The sequence below is a fragment of the Mustela erminea genome, chromosome 4, assembly GCF_009829155.1.
Source record: "Mustela erminea isolate mMusErm1 chromosome 4, mMusErm1.Pri, whole genome shotgun sequence".
NCBI lineage: Eukaryota > Metazoa > Chordata > Mammalia > Carnivora > Mustelidae > Mustela > Mustela erminea.
This window is the reverse complement of record NC_045617.1, coordinates 149,870,809-149,891,869: the sequence shown is the minus strand read 5'-3', so window position 1 is coordinate 149,891,869 and position 21,061 is coordinate 149,870,809. Positions and strand designations below refer to the sequence as shown.

Genomic DNA, 21,061 nt, shown 5'->3' with positions numbered 1-21,061 from the left:
GAGATGAGATCAGTCTGGTTCCCCCGCTGCCATTCCTGGTCTCTGTTGCAATAACCTTAAATGAAGTCTTCTTTACTGTTTTAACAAGTCAAAACAATTTCCCTTTAGCATGTCTTCCCAAAGACTCCGGCGTACAATGTGATTTGGAGGCAAAGGGAAGTCTGACTTTCTCTTCTCCGTTCACCACCCCTCCCGTCCACTCATCCATCTGACTACAGAGCTTTCTCTCGCCCTTTCAAGTGTCAGGTCAGAAACGTTATTTTCTTTGGATCTGGGACTTTTCCTGATAGAGATTCTGCCCCCCTTAGATAGTAAGCCAGTAGATAGTAAGCTGGTGGATAGTAAGCTTTATGAGTCAAAGGGAAGAATTCATAAGACGTGCAAAGTACAGATGATTAATGAGCAAATTGATGGTGAGATGGGCAAAGTACACAAATTGTGTTAAATAGAGATACTAAGGACATTAGTACCTTGGAAAATACATTAAAGACAGATGGAATCAAGCATTATATGCTCGAGCAAGCGGGTGAGTGTTACTTAGAAAGGTGCGTGGTAATCCAAACTCAGTGACATTCAGCAGGGCAATTTTTCTGTTCCCTTATTAGGGAAAACTGAATTTCAAACTGTGACTTCCCACCAAAGAGGGGAAAATCACTTATGACTTTAATAGTCTACTTAAAATTCTAATATAAAATTAAATAAAATACATTTTAACCAGTCACTATGTTCTAAGAGTTCCAAGGGTCTCTGGCCTTCAACATCGAGTCCTAATTTGCAGTTCGGGAGAATCCATGCCCTCTGTCTGCCACCACGTCCTCCTGACCTTCGCTGCTTTATGCCAGTACAGTTTGGCAAACCATATCTCCAAACCCTAGGCAAAATGTGAACTAACTTTAAACTCTCTATTTCTACTTGTCCTCTCTCAGTGGAAGAGAGAATGGGTAGTTGATGTGCACCTGACATTAGCTACCCAGAGCAGATGGCCCAGGGAAAAAAGCCTGTGTCAGGTGCTCCCTAATGGGATTTTTTTTTAAGATATTTTTTAAATTTATTTGACAGATCACAAGTAGGCAGAGAGGCAGGCAGAGAGAGAGAGGAGGAGGAGGCAGGCTCCCTGCTGAGCAGAGAGCCCGATGTGAGCCTTGATCCCAGGGGGATCACGACCTGAGCCAAAGGCAGAGGCTTTAACCACTGAGCCACCCAGGCGCCCCCATCCTGTGTTTTAAGAGGTACCCTCAGGGCGGGGACAGAAATAGCACAAATGTGAGGGTGAAAGTCTTACCATGGAGTTTTGGGTCCCATGGGGCTGTGGCTCACTCTGCCCTTTACAGATCCACCAATCAGGCCACCCAATATCTACAACTCCCTCTATGCAAAAAAGGAACAAACTTGGAACACTATATGCCACCAATTAAGATTGTCTTTCTCAATTTTTTGGTCAAATTCAACTATCCTATACAGTAAGCTTGATCCAGAATTTTCTGTCCAGTCAAAAACTCAGATTGCTATCTATTTAGACTATAAGCTTCTCTAGAAACAAATATCAGATTACAACTAGAGTTTTATCTTTGGACTAGCTAGCTTATCCATAGGTTAAAGGAATTTAACTCTTAATCACATCAAATTATGATTTTCAGTAGTACCTTCCACTTAGAATGCCGAGACTGCCACCATTAGATAGGAAAGGGTTCCTGCTTGAGCTTAAACAGCAGACACTTGATGGATACGTGTGTGAGGAGGGAACGAATGATGGAAAGTCATCTAGAGTGAGTCCCCAGGCTCCGGACTGTGGTGCTAACAAGGAGAAAAGCCACAATAGGAAGGACTGGGTGAGTTCAAGGTGGAAATGTCTTATCAGCAGCTGTGTATAATCCTGTGCAGTGCTAAAGAGGTCTGTGTGAGAAGGATACTTAGTTATCAGCCTATGGTGGATAGTCTGAACAGATGTGGGTTATGGAATCACAGGAATATTCTCTCAGACAAAGGTAGGACAATGAAAGATGGAACCAGAAAATATCAAGTAAAAGGGTGATTCTCTAGGTGCCTGCCTGGCTCAGTCAGTGGAGCGTTACTCTTGGTCTAGGGGTTGGGAGTTCCAGCCTTACCTTGGGTGTAGAGAATACTTAAATAAAATCTTAAAAAAAAAAAAAAAAAGAGTGGGGGCGCCTGGGTGACTCCATTGGTTAAGCACGGAACTCTGGGTCTGGGTTCAGGTCATGCTTCCGTGCCCCTCATGGGGCGCCCCACTCAGTGCGCAGCCTGCTTGACATTCCTTCTCTCTCCGCTCCCCGCCTGCTTACCACAGGCATTGTCTCTCTCTTTCTAAAAACTAACTAAATAAATAGAATCGCTCTACAAAAGTAAAATCCTAACCTTTGGGACTCCAAATTGTGACCAAAGATAGGACCACAAAGGGGATATAGGGGAAGAGCTTGGGTTCGAGTTTGTTTTCTTAACCAGGTCTCCATTATCCCTAATTTATTGTGACAGAGACATCTTGGCCTCCGCTAAGCCATCAGCTCCCCAGGAGGCAAAGGACCGCGGCGGGAGACCGGAAGGGCTGTCCCTAGACCGCTCTGTGGCTTTTGCACGAAGTGACCGGCGTTGGGTGGGATTCGAATCTGCCTGAGACTGGAGACTGGAGCCCTCACCCAGCGCTCTGGGCCGCTTACGCCCATGAGCTCAAAAAGGGGGGAAAAAAGAAGAAGAAGGAGAAGAAGGGAAAGAAGAAGGAAGAGGAGGAAGAAGAAAGAAAGAAAGAAAGAAAGAAAGAAAGAGAGAGAGAGAGAGAGAGAGAGAGAAAGAAAGAAAGAAAGAAAGAAAGAAAGAAAGAAAGAACCCGCAAATTCCTCCAGAGCTCTTGAGGTGTTGCGGAGTCACAAAGGCCAAACGCGGAAGGAGTTTGCGCGCGTCCAGACCGCCTTTCCCCCGGACGCCGCCGGAGACTCCGCGGCCTCCCAGCGGCAGCCGTGAGAGTCAGACTCGTGTGCTTGGACCTGCGCTTGACCCCACCGAGTGGACACCACGTGCCGGTCCCAGCCGACGCCCGCCCGGAGCGGAGTGACCCGCACGGACGGAGACCACAGCTCTGTCCTGCAGCCCGATGGTCCCCTGCCGGCCGCGCCGCGGAGCACACAGGTGGGCAGCGCGGGGGAGCCCGCGAGTACGGTCGGCCGCGCGCTGCAGCGCGGGCTGGGTGAGTCCCCGGCTCCATCCCAGCTCCGGGCTCCGGGCGCCCCGCCTCAACCCGCCTCGCCCCGTCGCCCGCTCACGCCCCGCACCCCGCCGCCCTGCGCCTCCAGGCGTCCAGCCCGCAGACCCCGGAGTCCAGGCCCCTCCCACCCCCGGCCAGACACCGCCCCTCCCGCCGGCGCGCCGCGCGACCGGCTTCCCTGCGCCACGCACGCAGCGCCCGCGGTGCGACCTCGGGAAGGGGGTGTGGGTCTGCGGCCTCGGGGACCGGGTGAGGGTCATTGCTGGGGATGCGACCTCGGGGAGGGGCTGCAGTCACCACGGGGGTGAGACCTCGGGGAGGGGGTGCGGGTCACGGGAGGGGGTACGACCTCGGGGGCGTGTGGGTCACCGCGGGGGAGGCGACCTCGGGGAGGGTATGCGAGTCACCGCGGGGGTGAGACCTCGGGGAGGGGGTGCGGGTCACGGGAGGGGGTACGACCTCGGGGGGGTGTGGGTCACCGCGGGGGAGGCGACCTCGGGGAGGGTTTGCCGGTCATCGCGGGAGGGGGGCGACCTCCTGGGCGCGCCGGGTCCCCGGGGGTGTGCGGCCGGCGGGGGAGCGAGAGACCTTCCATCCTTCGCGAGCTCGGGTGCGGAACCGTCCGGGTCTGAAAACCGAGCCCGAGGGGAGCAGACGTGGACGAGAGGCGGGAAACCAGCCGCAAATGGCTCTTTGGCGTCGCTGGATGTTTCCCAAGGTTCCCGCGTGCCCCGCCGCGCAGCCCACCCCCGCGCTCGTCCGGAGAGGCTCCCCCGGGACAGCTGCTCCCGCGAGGGCCGGGCGGACACCCGCTGGGGGCTCCGCGCCCGGACGGCGCCCTCGGGCCGCGCAGACCTGGAGCTTTCGGCGCCTCTTCCCCTCACGGGGCTGCGCGGGACCGGCCCTTCACGCCGAGCCCGGACGTGCTCTTTAAATCACAGGTTTTCCTTCTAGGCCTTTTCCTCCGGCGGCACAGCCTCGACTTCCCGTTGCGCTTTTCCTCGGATGAGAGCAAAACGCTGTCCGCCGCGGACGGCGCCTCAGACGTCGCCTCCCGCCCGTCCTGCGCCCGGCGCGCCCCTCGGAAAGGAAGCGGCTCCCGGCAGGCGGCAAGTTTTCGGGAACCGCCGGAGCTTCCGGAGCGTAGGTTCCTTTTTCCACCGAGTCCAAGCGCAGTGAGGCCGCTCCAGCCGCGCGCGCCTCGCAGGTGGCTCTATGGCTTAGCTGGTTAAAGCGCCTGTCTCGTAAACAGGAGATCCTGGGTTCGACTCCCAGTAGGGCCTGGCGTTTTCTCGGGGAGCTCACGCCCCGGAAACCATTTTACGTGGGCGTGATCCCTTGCCTCAGACCCCCTGATCCCCAACGATTCTCTCCAAACGCACCGCCGCGCCGCCCAGGCGCATGTCTTAGGAGCCATTGGGCTGCCGCTTCTCCAGTTCCTTCCTCCTGAAAAGAAGTCGATTCTAACGCGCCAACAATTCAACAATTCAGATGCAAACCGCGGCCCAAGAACCGGGCCTGTGACCTGAGCCGCCGTCCCCTCTCGCAAACGTTCTGCGTTACCGGGTTTCGAGCGCCCACAGCCTGCTACAGAGTAAAGCACGCGGCGTGTGGGCATGTGTAACCTCTCTAGGTTCCAGCAGTCTCCAGCTCTGAAATGATTTCACACAGTAGGAGAAATTAATGAATGCTGAAGCCACGATTCCCCACAAAAAGGAAAGATATTTGCCGGGGCATGCTTCCCATTTTGAGGAAAAGGAAAAGTAATTATGATCCCTTGTTAGTCCTCCAAAGGAAACTTTAGGAATAATGATCAGCTGGAAGTAGTATGTCCTGGACACAGTCCCAGTGAGATGACAAAGTTGCTGTGGGAAAAGAGCAGGTCGGAGAATTCTTTTTTTTTTTTTTAACTTAATTTTTTTTCATTATGTTGGGTTAGCCAACATATAGTACATCTTTAGTTTTTGATGTAGTGTTCAACGAGTCACCATTTGCGTATAGCACCTGGTGTTCATCACACGTGCCCTCCTGAATACCCATCACCTGGCTACCCCCTACCCCAACCCACTCCCCTCTGTAACCCGCAGTTTGGTCCCTGCAATCCAGAGTCTTATGGTTTCTCTCTCTCTCTCTCTCTGATTTCTTCCCACTCAGTTTTCCCTCCCTTCCCCTGTGATCCTCTGCGCTATTCCTTCTGTTCCACGTATGAGTGAAACCATATGATGATTGTCTTTTTCTGCTTGACTTATTTCACTCGGCATAATCCCCCCCCAGTTCCATCCTTGTCAATGCAAAGGGTGGGGATTCGTCCTCTCTGATGGCTGAGGAATGTTCCATTGTATGACCCACACCTTCTTTATCCATTCGTCTGTTGAAGGACATCTGGTCTCCTTCCATAGTTTGGCTCTTGTGGACATTGCTGCTGTGAATATTAGAGTACAGGAGCCCCTTCTGATCAGTATATTTGTATCTTTTTTTAAAAAAATTATTTTATTTATTTATTTGACAGAGAGAGATAACAAGTAGACAGAGAGGCAGGCAGAGAGAGAGAGAGAGGGAAGCAGGCTCCCCGCTGAGCAGAGAGCCCAATGAGGGACTCAATCCCAGGACCCGATGCGGGACTCGATGCAGGACTAGATCCCAGGACCCTGAGATCATGACCTGAGCCGAAGGCAGTGGCTTAACCCACTGAGCCACCCAGGCGCCCAGTATATTTGTATCTTTGGGGTAAATACCCAGTAGTGCAATTGGTGGGTCATAGGGTAGCTCTATTTTCAATGTCTTGAGGAACCTCCACACTGTTTTAGGTTGGAGAATTCTGCCAGTTACCAGGGTGGCTTAGTTTCAGCCCTGGGGATTTATAGAACCTCGGTGCCTTCTTGTCTCCCATCCTTCCATCCATTAATCCAGCAACACTCACCGCTGATCTTTTTATATGGTAGGCTTGCTTTCTTTTTTCCTTTTTCTCCCCTCCCCTCCTTTCTGTTTAGTTGCAAGGTTTTTTCCGCTTGTGATGAGAACTTTTAAGATTTACCCTCTTAGCTACTCTCAAATATATAAAACAGTACTGTTAAGTGTGGTCACCATGGTGTATGTGACATCCCCAGGACATATTTATCTCATAACTGGAAGTTTATACCTTTTGTCCACCTTTACGCACTTCGCCCCATCCCCTATCTGCAGCTCTGGTAAATACCCAGGCATATTTCCAAGAGCAGGAAATACAGCAGTGAACCCAGCTAACAGAAATCATTGCCGTCCTGGATCGTACATTCCCCTAGCGTGATACAGAAAATAAAGACATGAATATGCAAAATCATAAGTATATGAGATACTGATGAAGTCTATGGAGAAAGTTAAGCAAGAAGATAATAAAGGGAGTATGTAGGATGGGGCAGGGTCATCAGAGAACGTTATCCTGTCTCTTGGAGAATATCATGGGCAAACGTTTCAAAATTGTTTTTTTAATATTTTAATAAGACATAGTCATGAAGTGGCTACTGTATTACTCTAAGGACCATACACAGCAGGACTAAACAATCAGCAAAGTGTTCCCCAGCTATGCCCGGACCTCACCTCTGTTCGTTTTGATTAGGACGTCATTGACCTGGGTCACACGGTCTGTGTTCAATCTCAGCAGCTCCACCGGACAGCCAGGGGACTTCTGGCAAATTGCTTCAGCTCAATGGGCATCACTGTCGTCAAACGAGAGACAGAAATTGCAACAGGTGTGCCTGATAGTTTACAGGGGCGCACAACATATTTTACAAGGGTGTCTGGCACATAAATGAGCAATCAGTAAGGTCTACTCTCATGCTGCCTATTATTATTACTGCTGTTGTTGTTGTTAATTGGCTGGGTGTCAGGTGTTCAACCACTGCCATAGCCCTCTGAGGTATTGTCCTAAATTTATAGACCAAGGTTCCAAGCACGTTGTGGGTTGAATTGTGTTCCCCAAAATATAGGTTGAAGTCCTAACCCCTAGTACCTGTGAATGTGACCTTATTTGGAGATAAGGCTTTTGCAGATGTAATCAAGTCATGATGAGGTCACAACAGATTAGGGTGGGCCATAATCCAGGGACTGGTGTCTTTGGAAGAGGACAGAAAAGGAGTTTTGGACTCAGTGACTCAGACACACCGGGAAGAAGGCCGTGTGAAGACAGAGGCAGAGTTGTCTGTTATTTGACCACAAAGGAGCACCAAGGATTGTCAGAACCCTCAGCGGCTGGAAGAGGCACAGAAGTGTTTTTCCCTAGAACCTTAAGAGCAAGCATGGCCCTGCCCACAGCGTGATTTTAAACTCTGACCTCCAGAACGATGAGAGAATAATTTTCTGTTATTTTACGTCACCCAGTTTGTACTAATTTGTTATGACAGCTCTAGGAAACTGATACAAAGCATTGAAACAAAATGAATGGTTTATACTAGCAAAGAAATAAAATCTATAATGTCTCCTAAATTAATAGATAATCCATGGGACATTCACACTTCACTTTAAATTTTCAGAGTATCTTCCACTTACCTAGTTGTTTTACAGTAATACAGTTTCTTCCCTCTTTCTGGGTTTTGTTTTTTTTCAGGACTCCACACTCATCCTCCCAATGGTTTATCCATGTGACCTTTTCCATTGACTTGATCTTGACTATTTAGAGACATCTCATAGAATAGATGAGCACTCCATTATCAGCTACACCAATAGCTAAGGAATGGGAGGGACAGGCAGAAAACTCCAAACCCCTTAACTCAGTGACCACTCTGCTTGTTATGTATACTCAAGACCCCCCTTTTCCAAGGGTCAGGCTAAGGCAGACTTTATCCAAGGCTACATCTTTGTTTTGCTGTTTCCTGTCCCGCCTTCTGAGGATCACTCCCCCCATAAGTTACATACTCCTGTAGCTCTGTCTGAGAGTATGATATAAGGACCTAAGAAACTTGCTCTGGAACTTTTTTTTTTTTTTTTTTACTAATCCTTCATATTTGATCAACTGAACAAAGTTGTCCTATGGAAAAATTCAACCCCAAAGCTTTAGATCTGAGGAGGGCATTCACATTGTGTACCAGATCCTGATAATGAGACCTTTTGAAAAGCCAAGGTTTTGGCATAGAACAGGAAGAGTATTAAGAAAATTGGTGGCTGACTTACCTTTATTGTTGCATCATTATAATTCTGTTTACAAATGAGAAAGGAATCAACAATCTTGAGAAAATATTAATAGAAGCTTCCAAAACTGAAATTCAAAGAGGAAAAAAAAAGAATGAAAAAGAACAGAATACCCAAGAAATATGGGGAAATCACAAAGGGTATAACATATGCTTAATGGGAAATAAGGAGATGAAAGAGAAAAGGGAACTGAGGAACTATTTGAAGCAATAGTTATTGAGAATTTCCCAAACTAATGATAGAAGCAAAGCACATTTTCAGGAAGCTCAGAGAACACCCAGCATGAGTGGAGCGAAATATTTAAAGTGTTAATAGAAAAGAACTACCCTAAAAAAAAAAAAAAAAAGAACTACCCTAATTATGTGCCCAGTGAAGTTATCCTTCAAAAGTTAAGGTGCAATAAGGTCTTCCTCAAAAAAAAAATTTCTTTTGAGGTCATTTGTAGCCAGTAAAAAATTTAAAAACACAATATCTTTCATGAATATGTATGTAAAAATCCTCAACAAGATATTAGCCAATTGAATCTAGCAATGTGTAAAAAGAATTATACACCTAACCAATTGGGATTTATTCCTGGTGTGCAAGGCTGGTTCAATTTTGAAAAATCAATTAAGGCAATCCATCAGACCAACAGGTTAAAGACAAGAATCACATGATCATCTTAATAGATGCAGAGAAAGCGTTTGACAAAACCCAATACCCATTCATAATAAAAAGTTCTTAGCATAAAAAAAAAAGTTCTTAGCAAACTAGGAATAGAGGGGAATTCCTCAACTTAATAAAGAGCATCTACAAGAAACCTACTACTAACATTATTGACGAGGAACTAAGATCTAAGATGCTTTCCTGCTCATATCAGGAACAAGGCAAGGATGCCAACTCTCACTGCTCTTATTCAACATCATCCTGGAAATCCTAGCTACTGCCGTAAGATAGTAAAGGAAATAAAAGGTATACAAAGAAATAAAATTGTCTTTGTTCATACCTGATATGATTATCTACATAGAAATCCCAAAGTGCCAAAAAGAAAAACTCATGAAACTAATAATCAAACTATGGAAAGGATAAAGGATACAAAGTTAATATACAAAAGTCAATTGTGTCTTATATACCAGCAATGAACAAGTGGAATTTGAAGTTAAAACCACAATATCATTTATATCACCAGTGAAAAAAAGAGAGAAATATTATGTATAAACCCAACAAAATATGTACGGGATAGATGAGGTAAATTATGAAACTCTGATGTAAGAAAAAAGATCTAAATAAATAGCAATGAACAAGTGGAATTTGAAGTTAAAAACACAATATCATTTATATCACCAGTGAAAAAAAGAGAGAAATATTATGTATAAACCCAACAAAATATGTACGGGATAGATGAGGTAAATTATGAAACTCTGATGTAAGAAAAAAGATCTAAATAAATAGATATTTCATATAAATGGATAAAATGCCTCAATATTATCAAGATGTTAGTTCCTCCCAGCTTGATCTATAGATTCAGTGCAACCCAATCAGAATTACAGAAAGTTGTTTCACAAATATTCACAAAATGATTCTAAAGCTTATATGTAGACACAAAAGACTCAGAATAAATAGCACAAAACTGAAGAACAAAGTCAGAGGACTGTCACTATCTGAGCACAGATTTACCGTAAAGTGACAATAATAAAGACAGTGTGGTGTTGGTTTAAAAAAAAGAAAGATACATAAACAGATCAATGGAGCAGAAGAAAGCCCAGAGAGAGACCCACACATTCAACAGATTGTTGAGCAAAGGCAGGTCATGAAGCAGGCACAGTCCTTCAACAAGTGTTCCTGGAATCAATGGATGTCCACGTGCAAAAGAAAAAACAGACAGGCAAAGAATCTAGACACAGATCTTAGCCCTGTATAAAACTACACTCAAAATGGATCCTAGACCTATATTAAAATATAAAACCATGACATTCCGGAAAGTAACACAGAGGAAAACATAGGTGACTCTGGGTTTAGTGGTAACTTCTTAAACACAACACCAAAAACACGATTCATGGCAGGAAAATCTGATAAGCTAGAGTTCAGGAGAATTTAGAATTTCTGTCCTGCAAGACACGACTAAGAAAATGAGAAGACACGCCACAGACTGGGAGAACATATTTGCAAAAGACATATCTGTGAAAGGACTGATACCAAACATATGCAAAGAACTCTTAAAACTCAACAATGAGAAAGGAAACAGCTCAATTTATGTGGATTTTTTCCCATCATGAGAACTGTACTCTTTAATCCCTACCACCGCTTTACCCCACCCTCCTACCGCCCCTCTGGTAACCATCAGTTTGTTCCCTAAAGTTAATAGTTTCTGGGTTTCTCTGTCTCTCCGTTTTCTCTGTTTCCCCCCGCTCTACTCATTTGTTTTGTTTCCTAAATTCCACATATGAGGAATGTCTTACGGTACTCGCCGGTCTGTGGCAGGCTGACTGCTGTCGCTTGGCCTGGTGCCCTCTAGCTGCACCCCTGCTGCAGGCGGCAGTTCCTCCTCCTCACCACTGGCTCACAGCCCCACTGTAGGCAGAGACCACACCTTCCTGCTCGCCTCATGGGTCAGTGCACACTGGGCTGCTCCCATGATTTGGCTCTGGTTGGTAATGCTGCAAGTGTTTTTGTATTTCTTAGGTAAATACCCAGTAGTGTGATTCCTGGATCATAGGATAGTTTTATTTTTAGATTTCTGAGGACCCTCCGCAGTGTTCCACAATGACCGCACCAATCTGCGTCCCCACCAGCAGTGCACGAGGGGTCCCCTTTCTGCACATCCTCGCCAGCACTTGTTCTTTCTCGAGCTGTTGACGTTATCCGTACTGATGGGGCTCGGTGACCTCTCATGGTAGTTTTGACTTACATTTCCCCGATGACGAGTGATGTTGCGCATCTTGTCATGTGTCTGTTGGCCACGTGTCTGTCACCTTCGGAGCAATGTCTGTTCGTGTCTTCTGCCCGTTTTTGACCTGGGTTGTCTGTCTCTGGAGTTCTGTTGTATCTTGGACACTAACCCTTTATCAGATGTGTCATTTGCAAATATCTTCTCCCATTCAGTTGGTTGACTCTAGCCTGAGGGGACGATTCCCAGGCCTTGAAATTCGGCTAAAATGTTGCTGGCCTGCCTGAACTGTGAACATCCAAAGGGGATTCGGAAAGTTCATTCTGCAATGACAATGAAGGTGACTCCTTCTCCCCCTTCAAGTGCATCCCTCTGAAGGGGGAAAGTCTACAGTGGTTATCCTGGACCTGGCCCCCCGTCGCATTCTGGGGAGCAGAGACCTTGCGACTTTCACAGATCTCTAAGTGGACAGGAATTGTGCCCAGAATAGCTTCTACACAGAGCCTAACTCATGCCTGCTTGAGGGATGTAGAAGCAGAGTTGGGGCTGAACAGAGCTGAGATGTGGGGGGATTGGGGTGGCGTGAGCCTTGTTTCAGGTGGGGGAGGCGTAGGTCTTTGGGAAGCAGGGGCAGATGACCTTGGCGGTGATAGAGTCTCCCACCCTTTCACCCCTCCCTGAGAGCTCCATTTCCGAGTCACCACAGCCTGGGAGTAGCTGTCTGGCACGGCAAAGGGGAGCTTGAGGATGTGGCTGAGGCAAGGCCCCGGAGACAGGAAGAGTGTCCCGGCTTCCCCAGGTGGGCTCAGAGTAATCACAGGGTCCCTGGAAGAAGGTGGGAGGAGGGTCCCAGTCAGAGAAGATGTGACTACAGGAGCAGAGGTGAGAGCGGCAGGGTCCTGTCAGGAGCCAAGGACCATGGGCAGCCTCTAGAAGGCCCTGGAAAAGGCAAGAAGGAAGCCTCCCCGGGGGCCTTTGGAAGGCAAGCAGCTCTGTCACCTCTCGGTTTGAGTCCCAGAGGGCCCATGCCCGCCTTCTGACCTCCGGGTCTGTAAGGTCATACACTGATGCTCTTTTAAGGGAGGAAGGCTCTGGTGGGTTTGTAGGGCAGCGGAGAGGCAGTCAGTCCAGACTTCGATGCCAGTGTGCACGGAGACCTCAGCACTGAAAACTCCTGTGGCTCGCTGCTCCCCCAGGAAACCCTTGAACGCTCGGGGAGGACCCTGGGAGCTGGCCCTGGGGCTGCGCAGCTGTCCCTTTGGGGAACTAGATCCGCGCGGGCCATCGTCCCCTCGGACCCACCGACACATTCTGCCCCAGACCAGGTGTGCCTCCGCGACAAAAGTCTCGTGCCTTCTCTGAGGCTCGAACTCAGGACCTTCAGATTATGAGACTGACGCGCTGCCTACTGCGCTAAGAAGGCACTGGCTCCCGCGGCCCCCAGCAGAACCCTTCCCGCCAGCCCGCTCCCGCTGACGCGCCACCTCTGCAAGGTCCCGCTTTTGTCCCAAGCCGCGCCCCCGAAGGAAGCGTGGGTGCCGGGACCCCTGGGTGTCTGCTACCCGAGCCCCGACCCCTGATGGGATCCGGAGCTCATCCTCCATGACACCAGCAGGGGAGGGGGCCGTCCCACGTCGCCGGCCACCCCGCTCGCCGCCGGCAGACCCCGCGCTCGGCTCGGGCGCCTTGCGCACCGCTCAGCGTCACACGCGCGCGGGGTCCCGGGCCTGAGCCGCCTGCGCGCCGACCTCCAGGCCGCGACAAGGACCGGCGCCGCCCGCACTGCCCCCGACCAGCCGCGTCCCCGGCCGCAGCACCCCGACTCCCGCAGCGCGCGCCACGGCGGGAACAGGGGGCCGGGGACCGTGCGACCCCCGAGGAGCGGGAAGAACACACCCAGGCCGAGGGCACGCCGCCCGGTAAGGCGGACGACGTCGTCACCTCCAGGATCGCAGTGCGAATCTCCCACGGGCCGTTCATTACTCCGGGGAGGACGGCGGCTCCGGGCTCTCGCCAAGAGACCGTGCGTCCTTTGACGAGCTCCGTCCTCTGTAAAATGGGTTAGCAGCTCGGCCCGGCACTTCAGAGCCTGAGCACTTGACACGAACGGTTCCTCGAATTCTCCGGATTGATGGAACAATAATAGTAACAGATAGAGAAAAGCAAGTCCAAGTCTGTGGGGGGGATAAATATATCCATGAGAATATGATATGATAAATATATCCAAGAGAAAGGCCGTCTCTGAAGTAGACAAATGTAGATGGGGTGTTCAGAATATGGTGCTGAGTAGCTGTCTAGGAAAACCACGCCCTGCGTATCACCTGCAACAATAAAATACATTTGAAATAGATACAAATTTGTGCACGCTTCGGCAGCACATATACTGAAATAGATACAAATTTTAAAAGAAGGGATAAAACCACAAATTACTAACATTCCTGAGACAGATATTTTTATAACTTTGGTGTATAAAACTAATTTTTGAAAAAATTCAGAGACAATTAAAGTGACATAACCCATTATATTTAGACAATATTCTGCTTAAATATACCCTCATCCTCTAGAAAAATACATAAGCAAGGTGAAAAAGTCAAATGAAAAAATGGGGGAAATGTGTAAGTTGTGTTATGAAGAGTTAATTTTCTTAGTATAAGTAAAGAAACCTCAGCAAGAAAAATTCCAACTTGCGGGAAAAACTTAAAGATATAAATACGGAGTTCATGAGGAGGGAGAACCAGGGGCTTCTGCCTGACTCAGTTGGTTAAGTTCTTAGCTCTTGGCCTTAGCCCAGGTATTGATCTCAGCGCTCTGAGTTCAAGCCCCGTGTTGTAAAGAAGAAAGAGGAATATTTATGAGAGTACTATAAAGTGTGAAAAGATCATTAACTTTACTCTCAAGAAAAATTCAGAAGTGCAATTACAGTAGGATCCTGCCTTTTTTCTATCAGACTGGCCAAAAAACAAACAAAAACCACTGTTTGCAGGAATGTTTCATATTAGCAAACAAGGTTGAGTTCTTTCCTATGGCTCCTGTAGCAAATTACCACAAGCCCTGTGGCTCAAAGTGGCAGAATCCGTATTTCCTCCCTCATAGTTTGAGAGGCCAGAAGTCCAAAAGTCAGTATTACTGGGGAGAAATCAAGGTGATGACAAGGTCATATTGGCTATTGAGCCTGTGGGGGAGAATGTATCCTTGCTTTTTCCAGATTCTAGTGGCTGCCAGTGTCCCTGGCTTGTCTCTGCATCTGTATCAACATACCTTTCCCCTTCTCTCTTGGACAAAGGGCACAAGGACACTTGTGATGACATTTCAGGTCCGCCTGAATCATACAGGATAAATTCCCCATCTCAAGATCCTTAACTGAATCTCTTCTGCCAAGACTCCTCCAGTATTTGGCCATATAAGGTAATAGTTACAGATTTCCGGAATTAGAACAGAGTATGGGGTGGGGGGGAGCTTTTTTCAGTCTATGGCAGGTATCAACAACCTGATTCCTACACCTACAGGCAATGGATTACTTGGTCCTAACCTTAGTTTCCTTCTCTGTGAAACAGGAATAATAATATAAACTTCCTTATGTAATATTGAGAATATTCTATGACTTAATACATGTAAGGAACTTATGGCACTATCTGGAGCTTAGTTGGAGATAAATGGCAATTAATTGTCATTAGTACAATGTTGGTCAGGGTGTCAAGGAAACAGTTGCTTCCCAGGAGCTGCAGGAAGATAAATTAGTAATATTTAGGGAAGACTAAGCCAAGACTCACCAAAATTACCATCACAAATATGATTTGACTGAGCAACTGTGCTTTTAGAAAGTTCTCTAATATTGCGCCTTCCTAAAATGCTGATATAACTTATTGCAACACCATTTATATAGTTAAATGTGGCTGGTGAAGCCAAAATGGGGTGTTGGTGTGGAACAAAGTGGAATTAGTTACATTTATAGGTGTATGTGCTGTCACGTTTTGGTTAATTGCGAACTTTATGAAGGCTTTACTCATTTCTGTAGAACCTTTTGACTTTAGGTCTAACTCGCAACATAAAGGTTGGCAGCGGTGGGATTCGAACCCACGCCCCCGAAGAGACTGGAGCCTTAATCCAGCGCCTTAGACCGCTCGGCCACGCTACCACACACTTGCCCTTGAAGCGTTCTTCTGGATACTTTAAGTCTACAGGAGAGCTACCCTGACTCCCCAGTTCTTTCTCTCCAGGGTTTCTCTGGATTCACTGCGGTGAGACCCCCGCAAACGGCACGGGTGGGGCTTTCGCCCCGGGGGGCCCGCAAAGCCCCGAATCGGGGCTCCAGGCCCGCGGGTACAAAACCGAGGGCGTGTCCAGCCCTGGAGGGCGTCCCTGCGCTCGCACCCGGCGAAGTCGCGGGGGAAGCAACCTGCAGACGTGTACTTTCCGGGTGGGCCGTGCGGTGCCGCCGGACGCAGGACAGGCCCCCGGGGAGTGTCCCCAGCCCCACCCATCGCGTCCCAGCCGTCCCCCCGACCGTTCGGACCTAGGCCAGTCACTGAGACTGGCTGGCTCTCGCTTTCCCCATCTACAAAGTGACATGTGAAAAAAACTTCCCTGAAGAAAAGTGGCAGATTGATTTCGTCCGTTCCTGTAAGGGGTTTAGAGCATTTCCCAGTAAAGCTTTTTATCAATGTTCGTATGGGAGAATTCGTGGATCCGTTCGTGTCAAGTGCTCAGGCTCTGAAGTGCCGGGCCGAGCTGCTAACCCATTTTACAGAGGACGGAGCTCGTCAAAGGACGCACGGTCTCTTGGCGAGAGCCCGGAGCCGCCGTCCTCCCCGGAGTAATGAACGGCCCGTGGGAGATTCGCACTGCGATCCTGGAGGTGACGACGTCGTCCGCCTTACCGGGCGGCGTGCCCTCGGCCTGGGTGTGTTCTTCCCGCTCCTCGGGGGTCGCACGGTCCCCGGCCCCCTGTTCCCGCCGTGGCGCGCGCTGCGGGAGTCGGGGTGCTGCGGCCGGGGACGCGGCTGGTCGGGGGCAGTGCGGGCGGCGCCGGTCCTCGTCGCGGCCTGGAGGTCGGCGCGCAGGCGGCTCAGGCCCGGGACCCCGCGCGCGTGTGACGCTGAGCGGTGCGCAAGGCGCCCGAGCCGAGCGCGGGGTCTGCCGGCGGCGAGCGGGGTGGCCGGCGACGTGGGACGGCCCCCTCCCCTGCTGGTGTCATGGAGGATGAGCTCCGGATCCCATCAGGGGTCGGGGCTCGGGTAGCAGACACCCAGGGGTCCCGGCACCCACGCTTCCTTCGGGGGCGCGGCTTGGGACAAAAGCGGGACCTTGCAGAGGTGGCGCGTCAGCGGGAGCGGGCTGGCGGGAAGGGTTCTGCTGGGGGCCGCGGGAGCCAGTGCCTTCTTAGCGCAGTAGGCAGCGCGTCAGTCTCATAATCTGAAGGTCCTGAGTTCGAGCCTCAGAGAAGGCACGAGACTTTTGTCGCGGAGGCACACCTGGTCTGGGGCAGAATGTGTCGGTGGGTCCGAGGGGACGATGGCCCGCGCGGATCTAGTTCCCCAAAGGGACAGCTGCGCAGCCCCAGGGCCAGCTCCCAGGGTCCTCCCCGAGCGTTCAAGGGTTTCCTGGGGGAGCAGCGAGCCACAGGAGTTTTCAGTGCTGAGGTCTCCGTGCACACTGGCATCGAAGTCTGGACTGACTGCCTCTCCGCTGCCCTACAAACCCACCAGAGCCTTCCTCCCTTAAAAGAGCATCAGTGTATGACCTTACAGACCCGGAGGTCAGAAGGCGGGCATGGGCCCTCTGGGACTCAAACCGAGAGGTGACAGAGCTGCTTGCCTTCCAAAGGCCCCCGGGGAGGCTTCCTTCTTGCCTTTTCCAGGGCCTTCTAGAGGCTGCCCATGGTCCTTGGCTCCTGACAGGACCCTGCCGCTCTCACCTCTGCTCCTGTAGTCACATCTTCTCTGACTGGGACCCTCCTCCCACCTTCTTCCAGGGACCCTGTGATTACTCTGAGCCCACCTGGGGAAGCCGGGACACTCTTCCCGTCTCCAGGGCCTTGCCTCAGCCACATCCTCAAGCTCCCCTTTGCCGTGCCAGACAGCTACTCCCAGGCTGTGGTGACTCGGAAATGGAGCTCTCAGGGAGGGGTGAAAGGGTGGGAGACTCTATCACCGCCAAGGTCATCTGCCCCTGCTTCCCAAAGACCTACGCCTCCCCCACCTGAAACAAGGCTCACGCCACCCCAATCCCCCCACATCTCAGCTCTGTTCAGCCCCAACTCTGCTTCTACATCCCTCAAGCAGGCATGAGTTAGGCTCTGTGTAGAAGCTATTCTGGGCACAATTCCTGTCCACTTAGAGATCTGTGAAAGTCGCAAGGCGGGGCAGGTCCAGGATAACCATTGTAGACTTTCCCCCTTCAGAGGGATGCACTTGAAGGGGGAGAAGGAGTCACCGTCCTAAGTCATTGCAGAATGGACTTTCCGAATCCCCTTTGGATGTTCACAGTTCAGGCAGGCCAGCAACATTTTAGCCGAATTTCAAGGCCTGGGAATCGTCCCCTCAGGCTAGAGTCAACCAACTGAATGGGAGAAGATATTTGTAAATGACACATCTGATAAAGGGTTAGTGTCCAAGATACAACAGAACTCCAGAGACAGACAACCCAGGTCAAAAACGGGCAGAAGACACGAACAGACATTGCTCCGAAGGTGACAGACACGTGGCCAACAGACACATGACAAGATGCGCAACATCACTTGTCATCGGGGAAATGTAAGTCAAAACTACCATGAGAGGTCACCGAGCCCCATCAGTACGGATAACGTCAACAGCTCGAGAAAGAACAAGTGCTGGCGAGGATGTGCAGAAAGGGGACCCCTCGTGCACTGCTGGTGGGGACGCAGATTGGTGCGGTCATTGTGGAACACTGCGGAGGGTCCTCAGAAATCTAAAAATAAAACTATCCTATGATCCAGGAATCACACTACTGGGTATTTACCTAAGAAATACAAAAACACTTGCAGCATTACCAACCAGAGCCAAATCATGGGAGCAGCCCAGTGTGCACTGACCCATGAGGCGAGCAGGAAGGTGTGGTCTCTGCCTACAGTGGGGCTGTGAGCCAGTGGTGAGGAGGAGGAACTGCCGCCTGCAGCAGGGGTGCAGCTAGAGGGCACCAGGCCAAGCGACAGCAGTCAGCCTGCCACAGACCGGCGAGTACCGTAAGACATTCCTCATATGTGGAATTTAGGAAACAAAACAAATGAGTAGAGCGGGGGGAAACAGAGAAAACGGAGAGACAGAGAAACCCAGAAACTATTAACTTTAGGGAACAAACTGATGGTTACCAGAGGGGCGGTAGGAGGGTGGGGTAAAGCGGTGGTAGGGATTAAAGAGTACAGTTCTCATGATGGGAAAAAATCCACATAAATTGAGCTGTTTCCTTTCTCATTGTTGAGTTTTAAGAGTTCTTTGCATATGTTTGGTAGCAGTCCTTTCTCAGATATGTCTTTTGCAAATATGTTCTCCCAGTCTGTGGTGTGTCTTCTCATTTTCTTAGACGTGTCTTGCAGAACAGAAATTCTAAATTCTCCTGAACTCTAGCTTATCAGGTTTTCCTGCCTTGAATCGTGTTTTTGGTGTTGTGTTTAAGAAGTTACCACTAAACCCAAAGTCACCTATGTTTTCCTCTGCGTTACTTTCTGGGATTTTATGGTTTTACATTTTAATATAGATCTAGGATCCATTTTGAGTGTAATTTTGTACAGGGTGTATGTATGATCTAGGGTGCCGGAGTGGTTCAGCCAGTTAAGCATCTTCCTTCAGCTCAGGTCATGATCCCAGGGCCCTGGGATTCAGTCCCACCTGGGGCTCTCAGCTCAGCCTGGAGTCTGCTTCTGCCTCTGCTACTCCCCCTGCTGTGCATTCTTGGCAATGGAACGCGCTCTCTCTCGGTCAAATAAAGCAAAATCTTTTTTTAAATAGGCAGGAGTAGGCGCGCGTGGGTGGCTCAGTTGTTAAGTGTCTTCCTTCACTCAGGTCATGAACCTGGGGTCGCCGGATCGAGCCCCGCAGGCTTCCTGCTCATCTGGGAGTCTGCTTCTCTCTCTCCCACTCGGTGTGCTTGTGCTTTCTCTCTCTCTCTTTTTGTCAGAGAAATAAAATCTTTTTTTTTTTTTTTTTTTTAAGGCAGCGGTATCAGGTCTGTGTCTAGGTTCTTTGCGCTTTGGTTTCCGCGTGCGCACACCCAGTGGTTGGGCGCGGGGCGTCCGAGAGTCGGCTCGGTGCCCCGCCTTTGCTCAGCGGCCAGTTCACTGTGCTGGTCTCTCTCTGGGCGCTCTATTCTGCTCCACGGAGCGGTGTTTGTTTGTTTGTTTGTTTGTTTGTTTGTTTTAAACCACCACCTCACTGCCTTTATTACTGCGCTTTATGGTAAATCTGCGGTCGAGTAGGGACGTCCTCCAACTTTGTTTCTCAGTTTCGTGCGGTTCGTTCAGAGTCACTGTGTCTGCACGGAACCGCCTGTGGGTGTCCGCGGAATGGCTGCGTTCCGGTTAGGTCGCACTCAGTCGAGTCTCCGGTGTGCGGTTGGCTGCGGGCTGGTGGAGGGCCGGGAGCTGTGTCCGGCTCCGCAGGAGCAAGTCAGAGGGGACCCCACCCATCCCCCCCACCCATCCCCGCGTCCTCCGCACCCGAGCTGGAGCGCGGCTGGAGTCCCCGCTGTGCGTGCGGACGTCTGTGTGAGAGAGACGGAGGGACACGGTCCCACAGCTTAGGGCGGGGATCCGTTTGAGTTTGGCGAGGGTCTTCGCGTCCTCCCGGGAGGAGAGGACAGGTCCCGGCAGCCCCAAGCCCACAGCGCGGTCTGGGCGGGTCCCGGGGGTCTCCTCCCACGGCCAGTCCCGCCCGGCGGCCCCGGCCCCTCCGCGCGCCACCTGTGGCTGGGATTAAGGGGCCACCTGTGGCCCCTCAGACCCCCGAGTCCCAGGCCCCTCCGGCCGGCGAACGGCGCGATCAGGTGTCCCCCGCAAGCCCCGCTCTTTGCGCCTTGGGTACGACCTGGTGGAGGTAATTCGGGTCACGGCGTGGGGTGCGGCCTCGGGGAAGGGGTGCGGGCCACCCAGGAGGGCAGCGACCTCAGAGGACGGTGTTAGAGGGGAGGAGGCGTCACCTCCGGGAGCTGATGGCGCGTTGCCCTCGATGTGAAGCCTTGGTGGTGCCCGAGTGGGCAGGGCAGTGGTCCGCAGGGACGATATAGCTCCCCTCCCTAAGAGGGTCGTATCTGGACCCAAGAACCCCCCTGGTGGGCATGCAGGGCCCCCTCCCCCTCATCCGCCCCCCCCCCGCCCCCAGCCCTGCACTGCGGGTGTGACACTGCGGCGTGACTGACTCCGCGGAGGTCCGCACCCCGCACCCTCTTCTCGGCCCCCGACCCCCGGCCGAGTCACTGCTTGCGGGGCGGAAGTGCGCCCCAATCCCGCCGCCCCAGAGTCTTGCACGAAGCCCCCTTTTGAGAACCCGTAGCTTCGGACGTGGGAGAACCGCGTCCGCGTTCCGAGGGACGGGCGCAACCCCAGCGCGGCGAGCACCGGGAGGACTTCATCCCAGCCGGGGACGGAAAGTGCGTGGCCTTGACTGTCCCTGAGGGTTATTCTTGGCTGAGTCAAGTGCCGGGAGCCCCAACACGCAAGTGGCGCCAATGGGGCTCCTGCTCAAGGAACGAAACGACGTTTGGGGGTTCGTGCGCTTTCTCGCGGGAACCGGCTCTGTGCGCGCTCCGGCGACAGTACTTCATCGAACAGCAAGGACAGACCTGGCACTACCGCAGGCGCGTGTGTG

The 21,061-nt window shown here is 51.0% G+C and overlaps 4 non-coding genes across 4 annotated transcripts; 2 read left to right on the top strand and 2 right to left on the bottom strand.

Annotated features, from left to right (window-relative positions):
* The first annotated feature begins 4,423 nt into the window (after nt 1–4,423).
* TRNAT-CGU lies at nt 4,424–4,497 on the top strand. The gene has a single exon. It is a non-coding gene; the product is annotated as a tRNA-Thr (tRNA).
* Nucleotides 4,498–12,593: 8,096 nt separating this feature from the next.
* Nucleotides 12,594–12,666, bottom strand: TRNAM-CAU. Its single transcript has one exon. It is a non-coding gene; the product is annotated as a tRNA-Met (tRNA).
* Nucleotides 12,667–15,296: 2,630 nt separating this feature from the next.
* TRNAL-AAG lies at nt 15,297–15,378 on the bottom strand. The gene has a single exon. It is a non-coding gene; the product is annotated as a tRNA-Leu (tRNA).
* Nucleotides 15,379–16,616: 1,238 nt separating this feature from the next.
* On the top strand, nt 16,617–16,689 carry TRNAM-CAU. The gene has a single exon. It is a non-coding gene; the product is annotated as a tRNA-Met (tRNA).
* Nucleotides 16,690–21,061: the final 4,372 nt, after the last annotated feature.